The sequence below is a fragment of the Schistocerca serialis genome, chromosome 2 (genome assembly GCF_023864345.2).
Source record: "Schistocerca serialis cubense isolate TAMUIC-IGC-003099 chromosome 2, iqSchSeri2.2, whole genome shotgun sequence".
Classification (NCBI taxonomy): Eukaryota; Metazoa; Arthropoda; class Insecta; order Orthoptera; family Acrididae; genus Schistocerca; species Schistocerca serialis.
Genome location: NC_064639.1, coordinates 221,182,533 through 221,195,094, shown reverse-complemented (window position 1 = coordinate 221,195,094; position 12,562 = coordinate 221,182,533).

The window sequence follows — 12,562 nt, the reverse complement described above, 5'->3', positions numbered from 1 at the left end:
TCATATTTTGCAGTTTCCACAATTTAACACACTCCTTTTCACTCACCATAACTGCATACAACCAACTTGTTGCATCTCAGAACAATAACTGCCTTCCACCTACCTCATTCCAAAACATAACACCCACTTTGCCTGTGCAGACAAGAACAGCTGTATCAAAATGATAGTACAAAGATATGTATGTTGACCAAAGAACTACAGTTGATTAATATTTTATGAAAGCAAAAACAAATACAGGCTTCTATTGATTTCATATTTTTTGAACAATTATGAAAAACAATAAGTTATGTGAATTACATGAATACATGGTGCCTGTGCTTTTGGAGATGTATGAAAGAACATACAGTGCGATAAAGATAATTTGGACAGGAAGAAATGAAACAGGTAGATTTTAAGATAGAGAAAGAGGGTGTAGCACAGAAAATGAGGAGGAAACAGTGCTACAGCAGCTTGGGGCTCTGTACTCACCACACACATAATGTACTAATGAGTATATATTCCTCTGGAGGATTCATATACATTTTCATACAAAATTGACATATTGCATCAAAATAATGAAAATAATACACTCCTGGAAATGGAAAAAAGAACACATTGACACGGGTGTGTCAGACCCACCATACTTGGTCCGGACACTGCGAGAGGGCTGTACAAGCAATCATCACACGCACGGCACAGCGGACACACCAGGAACCGCGGTGTTGGCCGTCGAATGGCGCTAGCTGTGCAGCATTTGTGCACCGCCGCCGTCAGTGTCAGCCAGTTTGCCGTGGCATACGGATCTCCATCGCAGTCTTTAACACTGGTAGCATGCCGCGACAGCGTGGACGTGAACCGTATGTGCAGTTGACGGACTTTGAGCGAGGGCATATAGTGGGCATGCGGGAGGCCGGGTGGACGTACCGCCGAATTGCTCAACACGTGGGGCGTGAGGTCTCCACAGTACATCGATGTTGTCGCTAGTGGTCGGCGGAAGGTGCACGTGCCCGTCGACCTGGGACCGGACGGCAGCGACGCACGAATGCACGCCAAGACCGTAGGATCCTACGCAGTGCCGTAGGGGACCGCACCGCCACTTCCCAGCAAATTAGGGACACTGTTGCTCCTGGGGTATCGGCGAGGACCATTCGCAACCGTCTCCATGAAGCTGGGCTACGGTCCCGCACACCGTTAGGCCGTCTTCCGCTCACGCCCCAACATCGTGCAGCCCGCCTCCAGTGGTGTCGCGACAGGCGTGAATGGAGGGACGAATAGAGACGTGTCGTCTTCAGCGATGAGAGTCGCTTCTGCCTTGGTGCCAATGATGGTCGTATGTGTGTTTGGCGCCGTGCAGGTGAGCGCCACAATCAGGACTGCATACGACCGAGGCACACAGGGCCAACACCCGGCATCATGGTGTGGGGAGCGATCTCCTACACTGGCCGTACACCACTGGTGATCGTCGAGGGGACACTGAATAGTGCACGGTACATCCAAACCGTCATCGAACCCATCGTTCTACCATTCCTAGACCGGCAAGGGAACTTGCTGTTCCAACAGGACAATGCACGTCCGCATGTATCCCGTGCCACCCAACGTGCTCTAGAAGGTGTAAGTCAACTACCCTGGCCAGCAAGATCTCCGGATCTGTCCCCCATTGAGCATGTTTGGGACTGGATGAAGCGTCGTCTCACGCGGTCTGCACGTCCAGCACGAACGCTGGTCCAACTGAGGCGCCAGGTGGAAATGGCATGGCAAGCCGTTCCACAGGACTACATCCAGCATCTCTACGATCGTCTCCATGGGAGAATAGCAGCCTGCATTGCTGTGAAAGGTGGATATACACTGTACTAGTGCCGACATTGTGCATGCTCTGTTGCCTGTGTCTATGTGCCTGTGGTTCTGTCAGTGTGATCATGCGATGTATCTGACCCCAGGAATGTGTCGATAAAGTTTCCCCTTCCTGGGACAATGAATTCACGGTGTTCTTATTTCAATTTCCAGGAGTGTAGTAATTTCATGTATGTACATAAATTTGACAATCAATAAATGCATCTATCAATATTTGATTAATACAAGAAAATATTCAATTCTATTTCCAGTGAAAAATCTTTTTCTTTCAAGTACAAATTCTTTAAGAATTATCACCACCATTCTGCTTATATGGTTTCAAAGCAATGTTCCTAAGCCCAAGAAATTTCCTAGATTTTGGGTAGATCAAGCAGTAAGCATTAGGATTTTGATTTTTCAAAATTTCAAATGGACCAATATATATTTAAAAAAAAAAACTCTTTTTAATTCAGCAGTTAGCATTATACACCTTTCATGTGATTTGACACATACATAATCTAAATCTTTAAGTTTTGTTGTTTTTACTTTATCATCATGCCTTCTTTTTCCTTGTTCCCTATTTTTCTCATAGTTTCTTTGATAATTGCCTCAGGTTCATGTTCAGGCTTAAGTGTACATGGTAAAAACTCACTAGTTCAGAAATAATGTTTGCTGACTTTTTGTGAAAAGTAATTTCAAAAAGTGATAATCCACTAGAACTGTGTTGTAAGCTGTTCATAACATCCTCAAACTCACTCACACGTTCCTATCACATTTGACATTTATGACTACAACATGCACACCACAAATGCCTAATTTCATGCATGTACCTCTCTGCAGGATCTGATGGTGAATTCTGTTCTGAAATAAAAATGTGTATAATTTCAGAGTTTTCTATAAATGATTTCCAATTCTTACATAGATAAAAACCATGAACTATTGTCTCACAAGATAACTTTTGGTTTCCCAACATTTTTGAAGCAGTCTTTTTGAATTTTTGAAATAATTTCTGTACTTGTAGCTTTCCTGACAAGTACAACATCATGAATTTTGAGAAAACAGCTAGCACAATAAAAATATAATAGTGTCTGTCTTTAATTTCTGGTAAAGCTCCATAGAAATCAACAGCCACTAAAGCCAAAGGTTTTTCAGGAATAATATTTTGCATTTCACCTTGACCTGTCAATTGCTTACCTTGACTCAATGACATTTATCACAAGTTGATGACTCTTTCCATACATTTCTAGCCATATTATAAAAATAAACATTTTTCTGTAGTTTTTTCATGGTTTTTGAAATCACAATGACCATAACTTTCATGTATTTATTTAACTAATCTCTCTGCTTCCTCCTACAGCCAGCATAATTTACAATTATCAGAATCTGCATATGCTCTCCTAAATAGTGTACCTTGTTATACTCATCCAATTTGTCATATTTATTTTGTCCTAAACAGATTTTTACCTGTGATCATGATTCTGACTTCCCCTATTTTTTTATTTTTATTTTTATTTATTTATTTTTTTATTTTTTTTTTTTTTTGCCCAAGGACCTAATGATTTTTCCATTATGTATACCTTTCAAATAACTCATCTCAAAATTTTTTTTCATTAAATTTTATTAATTCCCCCTAATAGCATTCTTGACCAAACATCTGCAACAGAGCCTTTAATATATCTCATTTCTGCCAATCTGGTAAGTCTGTTTTAAAGTCTACATTCCTGAAGAGATCTCAAAGCTTCATGATTTGAATCTACTTTTATATTGCAAAAAATAACTTCTGAACTTTGTAAATACCAAATGCATTCCTAATAACTTATTTTCAGTAAAGGTGTAAGATTTTTCATGTTTTAAAAGTGTTCTATTTATGAAAGCAATTGTGTCATGTATAATTTCTCCATCAATTTCTCTTTTCTGAAATAATTCTGCACCCAAACCAAAACCACAACCACTACTGTTGGTGTGTAAACAAAATGGTAAATTAAATTCAGGTCAAAGTAACACATTTTGGTTATTTGATTCTTTCTTGAAATTTTCAAAAGCTTAATGGCATCCTTTACTCCATACTCACTGTTCTTTCTGGGCAAATTACTTTGACAGTGTGAATTTAAATTTTGTCTACTGATAAATTTTCTGTAAAAAGCACACAACAACCAGAAAATAACTTCACTCATTTTCTGTTATGCGGGGCTGGACAGCCTGAAATAACTTTAATTTTCTCTGGCTCTGCTAAAACTCCTTCTTTAGTAATCACATCCCAAAAATTTTAATTCAGGTACTGAAAATTTACATTTTTCTAATTTTAATATCATTTCTTGTTGTCTTAGTTTTCCACATATGTGTTTCAACAGGTCAGTGCATTTGTTCCCGTCACACCTGGTTACCAAAGTGTCATCTAAGTAAACTTTTAATTTAGATACAAGTTCCTGTCCAAGTACATGGTCTAATGCTCTAATAAATTCTGCTACAGATGAGTTTAAACTAAAAGGTACCACATATCATTGATGAATATCCACAGTAAAGAAAAGCAGTATATTTTCTGGTTTTGGTGTTAGAGGAAACTGATGAGCTCTTGATGTTAAATCTAAACTTGAAATAATCGGAATATTTTTGAATTTATGCATAAGTTCATTAGCGTTTCTACACAGAGTACGCGAAAGAACTTGCCCCCCTTCTAACAGCCGTGTACCGCAAGTCTCTAGAGGAACGGAGGGTTCCAAATGATTGGAAAAGAGCACAGATAGTCCCAGTCTTCAAGAAGGGTCGTCGAGCAGATGCGCAAAACTATAGACCTATCTCTCTTACGTCGATCTCTTGTAGAATTTTAGAACATGTTTTTTGCTCGCGTATCATGTCATTTCTGGAAACCCAGAATCTACTATGTAGGAATCAACATGGATTCCGGAAACAGCGATCGTGTGAGACCCAACTCGCCTTATTTGTTCATGAGACCCAGAAAATATTAGATACAGGCTCCCAGGTAGATGCTATTTTTCTTGACTTCCGGAAGGCGTTCGATACAGTTCCGCACTGTCGCCTGATAAACAAAGTAAGAGCCTACGGAATATCAGACCAGCTGTGTGGCTGGATTGAAGAGTTTTTAGCAAACAGAACACAGCATGTTGTTATCAATGGAGAGACGTCTACAGACGTTAAAGTAACCTCTGGCGTGCCACAGGGGAGTGTTATGGGACCATTGCTTTTCACAATATATATAAATGACTTAGTAGATAGTGTCGGAAGTTCCATGCGGCTTTTCGCGGATGATGCTGTAGTATACAGAGAAGTTGCTGCATTAGAAAATTGTAGCGAAATACAGGAAGATCTGCAGCGGATAGGCACTTGGTGCAGGGAGTGGCAACTGACCCTTAACATAGACAAATGTAATGTATTGCGAATACATAGAAAGAAGGATCCTTTATTGTATGATTATATGATAGCGGAACAAACACTGGTAGCAGTTACTTCTGTAAAATATCTGGGAGTATGCGTACGGAACGATTTGAAGTGGAATGATCATATAAAACTAATTGTTGGTAAGGCGGGTACCAGGTTGAGATTCATTGGGAGAGTGCTTAGAAAATGTAGTCCATCAACAAAGGAGGTGGCTTACAAAACACTCGTTCGACCTATACTTGAGTATTGCTCATCAGTGTGGGATCCGTACCAGGTCGGGTTGACGGAGGAGATAGAGAAGATCCAAAGAAGAGCGGCGCGTTTCGTCACTGGGTTATTTGGTAACCGTGATAGCGTTACGGAGATGTTTAATAAACTCAAGTGGCAGACTCTGCAAGAGAGGCGCTCTGCATCGCGGTGTAGCTTGCTCGCCAGGTTTCGAGAGGGTGCGTTTCTGGATGAGGTATCGAATATATTGCTTCCCCCTACTTATACTTCCCGAGGAGATCACGAATGTAAAATTAGAGAGATTAGAGCACGCACGGAAGCTTTCAGACAGTCGTTCTTCCCGTGAACCATACGCGACTGGAACAGGAAAGGGAGGTAATGACAGTGGCACGTAAAGTGCCCTCCGCCACACACCGTTGGGTGGCTTGCGGAGTATCGATGTAGATGTAGATGTAGATGTAGATGATCTGTTTCTCTATACAACAGTTTATTCAAATGTCTAGAATCCAAATCTTGCTTCACTCCTCCATCTCTTTTTGAAACAATTACATGGGGATTGTTGTATGGACTAACACTACTCCCCATGATATCACACATTCCTTCTTTGTATAACTCCTTTCCAATAGCTGCTCTTTTTGCAATGGAGACCCCATATGGTTTACTGAAAAGGGGTTGCTGCAGTTTTAACTGTAAGGTACACTTGCATCCTTTAATAATCCCTGGTATGTTACTAAAACATCAATATGTCCCAACAACAAAGATTCGAGCTCATCAGTAAACCCTCCTGTTTCAAAAATCTTTGTGTCTACCAGTATTTTAAAGACTGTTTCATTTGTGTCTAATCCTACAAGTACTACATCTTGTGAAAAATCTTATGCTGTTTATTTTGTCATTACAGGTTACATTTGATGTAATAAATCTAGTGCAAATACATTCTCCATGTGTGCTGTCATGCAAAACTTTTATCCTCAGTGGTTGAACCCTGCACTCACATTACCTATCGAAGCTGTCCCCAGAATAAAGTCCTCATAGAGATCAGGTGTAATTAAATATCCATGTGTAAAAGTCTCTCCTTCAACAGTAAAAGTTAATAAAGTTCAGTATTTTACTACCTTACTACATCTTCCATATTTAAACCAATTACAGGCAACTTAATATAATCCTTTCCACATCTCAATTTTTTTACTTAAACTTGAAAGCTGTCTACCTCTGTCTATAACACACCTGCCTTCCCAAGAACCAATCTGTGGTTTGATAAACGGACTGTAGAATTCAATACTGTTATTAGAACCAACAGCTTCATGTAATAAGTCTACCTCAATTTCTTGAAAAAAAATAAAATAAAATAAAAGACCTCCAGATTTACTGTTATTTGCTATCTTTGTTTCCATGATACACTATCATTTAACTAACAGAAGCATCATCATAATTATTATTTTCATTAATAATTTTACTAAGCCAATTTCACTCATTTGTTTGACACTGTTCTTCACTATGGTATTTACTTTTCAGTTGTTCAACAATAGTGTATTTAATGTTATCTGGATACAAAGTTATAAACACACTGATAATCATTTTCCAGAAGTTCTCATCTTTACTAATAGCATCACTATTTAGATACAGGTCATAAAAATTTTACTTTTCCCCATTTCAATAGGTAACTTATCTTCACTGCCACATTAGGCAACTGAAATATTTTTAACATCTACGTATGTTTTTCACAAGAAATCAAATCAAGCAACTCATTAGCTACTACGCTATCATTAATGTTACTCAAGTCTCTAATAATGTCCTTTGGTATCTCCACAACATTCTTACCATCACTAATATCCTCATCAATTCCCACTGCTTCTAATTCCTCCTCAAAACAAAGAAAATACTTCTCTTCTTCATATGTTACTAAGTCACGATAGCCAATATTCTTCCTAAATAATGCCGCCTTCCACTACTCTTTCAACACTACTTGTACATCCAACTACATTTAAATCATTTTCAGTTAACACAGTCTTCACATCCTACTTACCTAATTCCTTTATCAACTTTGCAGTTCCTAAATCATTGTACCAATCAGTTACCTGCTCATTTTCTGACAAGTGATAAGTTTCTACCCAGTTATAAAATTCTGCTAAGCTAATTACTTCATTTTCTTCACCAGCATGTGGACTTTTCTTTTCTTTACCTGCATCTTCCAGTTTGACTGGTTGACATACTTCATTTTCAACAGACATTTTATTGTGACTTATTACATGAAGCTGTTGGTTCTAATAACAGTATTGAATTCTACAGTCCGTTTATCAAACCACAGATTGGTTCTTGGGAAGGCAGGTGTGTTATAGACAGAGGTAGACAGCTTTCAAGTTTAAGTAAAAAAATTGAGATGTGGAAAGGATTATATTAAGTTGCCTGTAATTGGTTTAAATATGGAAGATGTAGTAAGGTAGTAAAATACTGAACTTTATTAACTTTTACTGTTGAAGGAGAGACTTTTACACATGGATATTTAATTACACCTGATCTCTATGAGGACTTTATTCTGGGGACAGCTTCGATAGGTAATGTGAGTGCAGGGTTCAACCACTGAGGATAAAAGTTTTGCATGACAGCACACATGGAGAATGTATTTGCACTAGATTTATTACATCAAATGTAACCTGTAATGACAAAATAAACAGCATAAGATTTTTCACAAGATGTAGTACTTGTAGGATTAGACACAAATGAAACAGTCTTTAAAATACTGGTAGACACAAAGATTTTTGAAACAGGAGGGTTTACTGATGAGCTCGAATCTTTATTGTTGGGACATAAATACCGCGACTGCACCTGGGCTCTTCAGTAGTTGTGTACTCACCTGATGATGGCCGGACGTCTCTGGGCCGAAATATCGTGGCAGAATGTCGACGGGATCTGGCTGCATACCCGGAAATTATTAGAAGACATTTTATTGACAGAATGGTCCACATTTGAGAAAAATTGCTAATTTCTTTATATGAGCCTTTGTGTTCTGTGTTGTTACTATTGCTCCATTGGTTATTCAGTTAATTTGCTTTCCCCCTCTCCTGTGGACCAATAATGGAGTGCGTGCTAGTTCTTCATTTCCTGAATAGTTACATTACCTTGTTTCCTTATGTCCATGCCGACTTCTGTTTCTATTGTCACAGTCTCTATTCCCATTTCTGTCCCAAACATTGCCATAGTGTCCCCTCATAGGAAAATGATTAGCAGTGTAATTATTGTATTCTCCTGAGTGAAGTTATCACCATTGTTATCACTGTGTTCCCTTCTATTATGGTTAGCATTTCTCCAGCTTTTATTACCTCCCCTTTTGCAAGAGACTTGTTGTGGTGTTGTCTGCCCATTTTCTCTGTTATTCTGTCTAGCTTGTCCACATATTTTAAAAACTGATCTATAGTATCATCTGGCCCATACACTAAGACCCATGAATGTCAGCTGGTAACCTCTTTTTCAACGGATCTATCTATATGAACTCATCAAATGGTTTGTTTAAGCATGCTAACTTCTTTATTTGATCTCTGCAAAATTGGTTCATGCTACTGAGCCCATCCATATAATTCAGTCCACTCAAAAATGCACTTCTATCCTGTCCTGCTCTTTTTCTCTTGAGATTTTATTTAAAAGCCTTTTTTTATGTTCTGAGTAAGATATGTCCAGAGAAAAATTATATTAGCTCATGACAGTGCTTCACCTTTAAAAAATTGTTTGACAAACTTAATTTTCCTGCTGTTGCTATAAAGTTCTCTTTCTAATGTCACAAAAAGTCAATTGGATGCAAACTACCCTCATCTGAAAAGTTTTCACTTGAATGTTACACCAAATATGCCATGTGTCTTTTTAATTAAATACCATTTTGAAATAAAAATAAAACAAGTAGATTTTTCTTAGCAATATTATTTTTACATTAAAGCCTGTACTTTAACCTACTTCTTCACATAATTACCATCAATATCAAGGCACTTACCATATCATACAACCAGCTTTGAAAACCATCCTCACAGAAATCTGCCACCTGAGTGTAACTTTTGATAATTTAACAGGCAGTGTGCATCAAGCACACAAATATTGAACTAAAAACTGTATCTAATCACTTATCTGACTATAAACAAATTAAATGTGGTGTACCCCAAGGATCAGTAATGGGACCCCTTCTGTTTCTTCTGTACATAAATGATCTAAGCTTAAATGTTGATGCGCACAAGACTATCATATTTGCAGATGACACCACGATTCTACTAAAAGGAGATGACAATGAACAGTTACAGCAGACAGTAAACACGGTCACGAAACAACTTAGCAGCTGGGCACAGAGTAATCAGCTTGTAATAAACAGTAAGAAAACCATTGCTCTAAAATTCCACAATGTTCCTAACAAGGACATGTTTATCCCATCAATCTCTATCAATGACGAACCAGTTTGTAACAATTCTGAAACAAAATTCTTAGGACTTTGGCTGCAGAGTAACATCAGATGGAATAAGCATATTGAATATATCAATGCAGAACTGAGCAAAACATGTTACCTTTTTGTTCATTAAAATCATGCTGTAGTGAGAAAACAGTATTGAATGCATATCATGCGTACTTTCATTCTCATCTTAGATATGGGGTCACCTTCTGGGGAAACTCTAAAACAGCTAATAGCACTTTTAAACTACAAAAAAGGGCCATTAGAATCTTGTTTGGGTGCAAGCCTAGAGACTCTTGTAAATCCCTGTTTAAAAAATATGGTATTCCTCCATTACCATGTGTATACGTTATGGAAACCCTTTTGTTCTTTAAATTAAATGTAATAGGCAAGGACTGGAGACTGCAAAAAACTGTGATATACATGATCACTTTACCAGACAAAACAGAAACTTACATATGACTCAAATCAGCACTGCACTGTCCCAAAAAGGTACTTTTCACATGGGAGTTAAGCTTTATAACAAACTTCCTGAAAACATAAAAGCTATCACTGAGGTCAATACAGTTGGAAAATCTCTAAACTCATATTTACAGCATCACTGCTTTTACTCCATTGAAGAATATTTAAATTTATGAAATGTGTTATACACTCCTGGAAATGGAAAAAAGAACACATTGACACCGGTGTGTCAGACCCACCATACTTGCTCCGGACACTGCGAGAGGGCTGTACAAGCAATGATCACACGCACGGCACAGCGGACACACCAGGAACCGCGGTGTTGGCCGTCGAATGGCGCTAGCTGCGCAGCATTTGTGCACCGCCGCCGTCAGTGTCAGCCAGTTTGCTGTGACATACGGAGCTCCATCGCAGTCTTTAACACTGGGAGCATGCCGCGACAGCGTGGACGTGAACCGTATGTGCAGTTGACGGACTTTGAGCGAGGGCGTATAGTGGGCATGCGGGAGGCCGGGTGGACGTACCGCCGAATTGCTCAACACGTGGGGCGTGAGGTCTCCACAGTACATCGATGTTGTCGCCAGTGGTCGGTGGAAGGTACACGTGCCCGTCGACCTGGGACCGGACCGCAGCGACGCACGGATGCACGCCAAGACCGTAGGATCCTACGCAGTGCCGTAGGGGACCGCACCGCCACTTCCCAGCAAATTAGGGACACTGTTGCTCCTGGGGTATCGGCGAGGACCATTCGCAACCGTCTCCATGAAGCTGGGCTATGGTCCCGCACACCGTTAGGCCGTCTTCCGCTCACGCCCCAACATCATGCAGCCCGCCTCCAGTGGTGTCACGACAGGCGTGAATGGAGGGACGAATGGAGACGTGTCGTCTTCAGCGATGAGAGTCGCTTCTGCCTTGGTGCCAATGATGGTCGTATGCGTGTTTGGCGCCGTGCAGGTGAGCGCCACAATCAGGACTGCATACGACCGAGGCACACAGGGCCAACACCCGGCATCATGGTGTGGGGAGCGATCTCCTACACTGGCCGTACACCACTGGTGATCGTCGAGGGGACACTGAATAGTGCACGGTACATCCAAACCGTCATCGAACCCATCGTTCTACCATTCCTAGACCGGCAAGGGAACTTGCTGTTCCAACAGGACAATGCACGTCCGCATGTATCCCGTGCCACCCAACGTGCTCTAGAAGGTGTAAGTCAACTACCCTGGCCAGCGAGATCTCCGGATCTGTCCCCCATTGAGCATGTTTGGGACTGGATGAAGCGTCGTCTCACGCGGTCTGCACGTCCAGCACGAACGCTGGTCCAACTGAGGCGCCAGGTGGAAATGGCATGGCAAGCCGTTCCACAGGACTACATCCAGCATCTCTACGATCGTCTCCATGGGAGAATAGCAGCCTGCATTGCTGTGAAAGGTGGATATACACTGTACTAGTACCGACATTGTGCATGCTCTGTTGCCTGTGTCTATGTGCCTGTGGTTCTGTCAGTGTGATCATGTGATGTATCTGACCCCAGGAATGTGTCAATAAAGTTTCCCCTTCCTGGGACAATGAATTCACGGTGTTCTTATTTCAATTTCCAGGAGTGTATAAATACTTACGCGTAAAGTGTATTATTGTAACCTTAAATATGTATGCCTTGAAATGACTTTCAGCCTGTATATTTATAACTTGACTTGTCCAATGTCTTATGCATAAGCTGCTATGTAGACAACAGGACCAATAAAAAATCAGTCTGTATATTTATAACTTGACTTGTCCAATGTATTATGCATAAGCTGCTATGAAGACAACAGGACCAATAAAAAAATACAATACTATAAAGTACAATACAAGATGGCTGACTTTGCATCACAAGCATGCATAATGGAGCAGTGGTTCTTTATTGTTTCATCTCAATAATGTCGTCTTTTGAGAATGTTCTTGCTCAGCAGTACAGTTATTGGTATGCTTATATTTAATTGAGGTATGTGATTTTACACACATGATTTCAGTCATCTTACATGTTAGCGTAAAAAAAGAGAAATCCACTAAAATGAAAACTGAAACAAGAAATGAGATAGAACCCAAGGCTGATTATAGCAAATTTGCTGATGCGGCAGTTGAGATTGCTGGAACTTCACTTCACACATTTTCACACATGCTAAGAACTCAGGTGTCCAACGCACAACGGGCACAATGATGCAATGTCATGCTCAACCATTCTGGGGCCTGAGTGCCAGA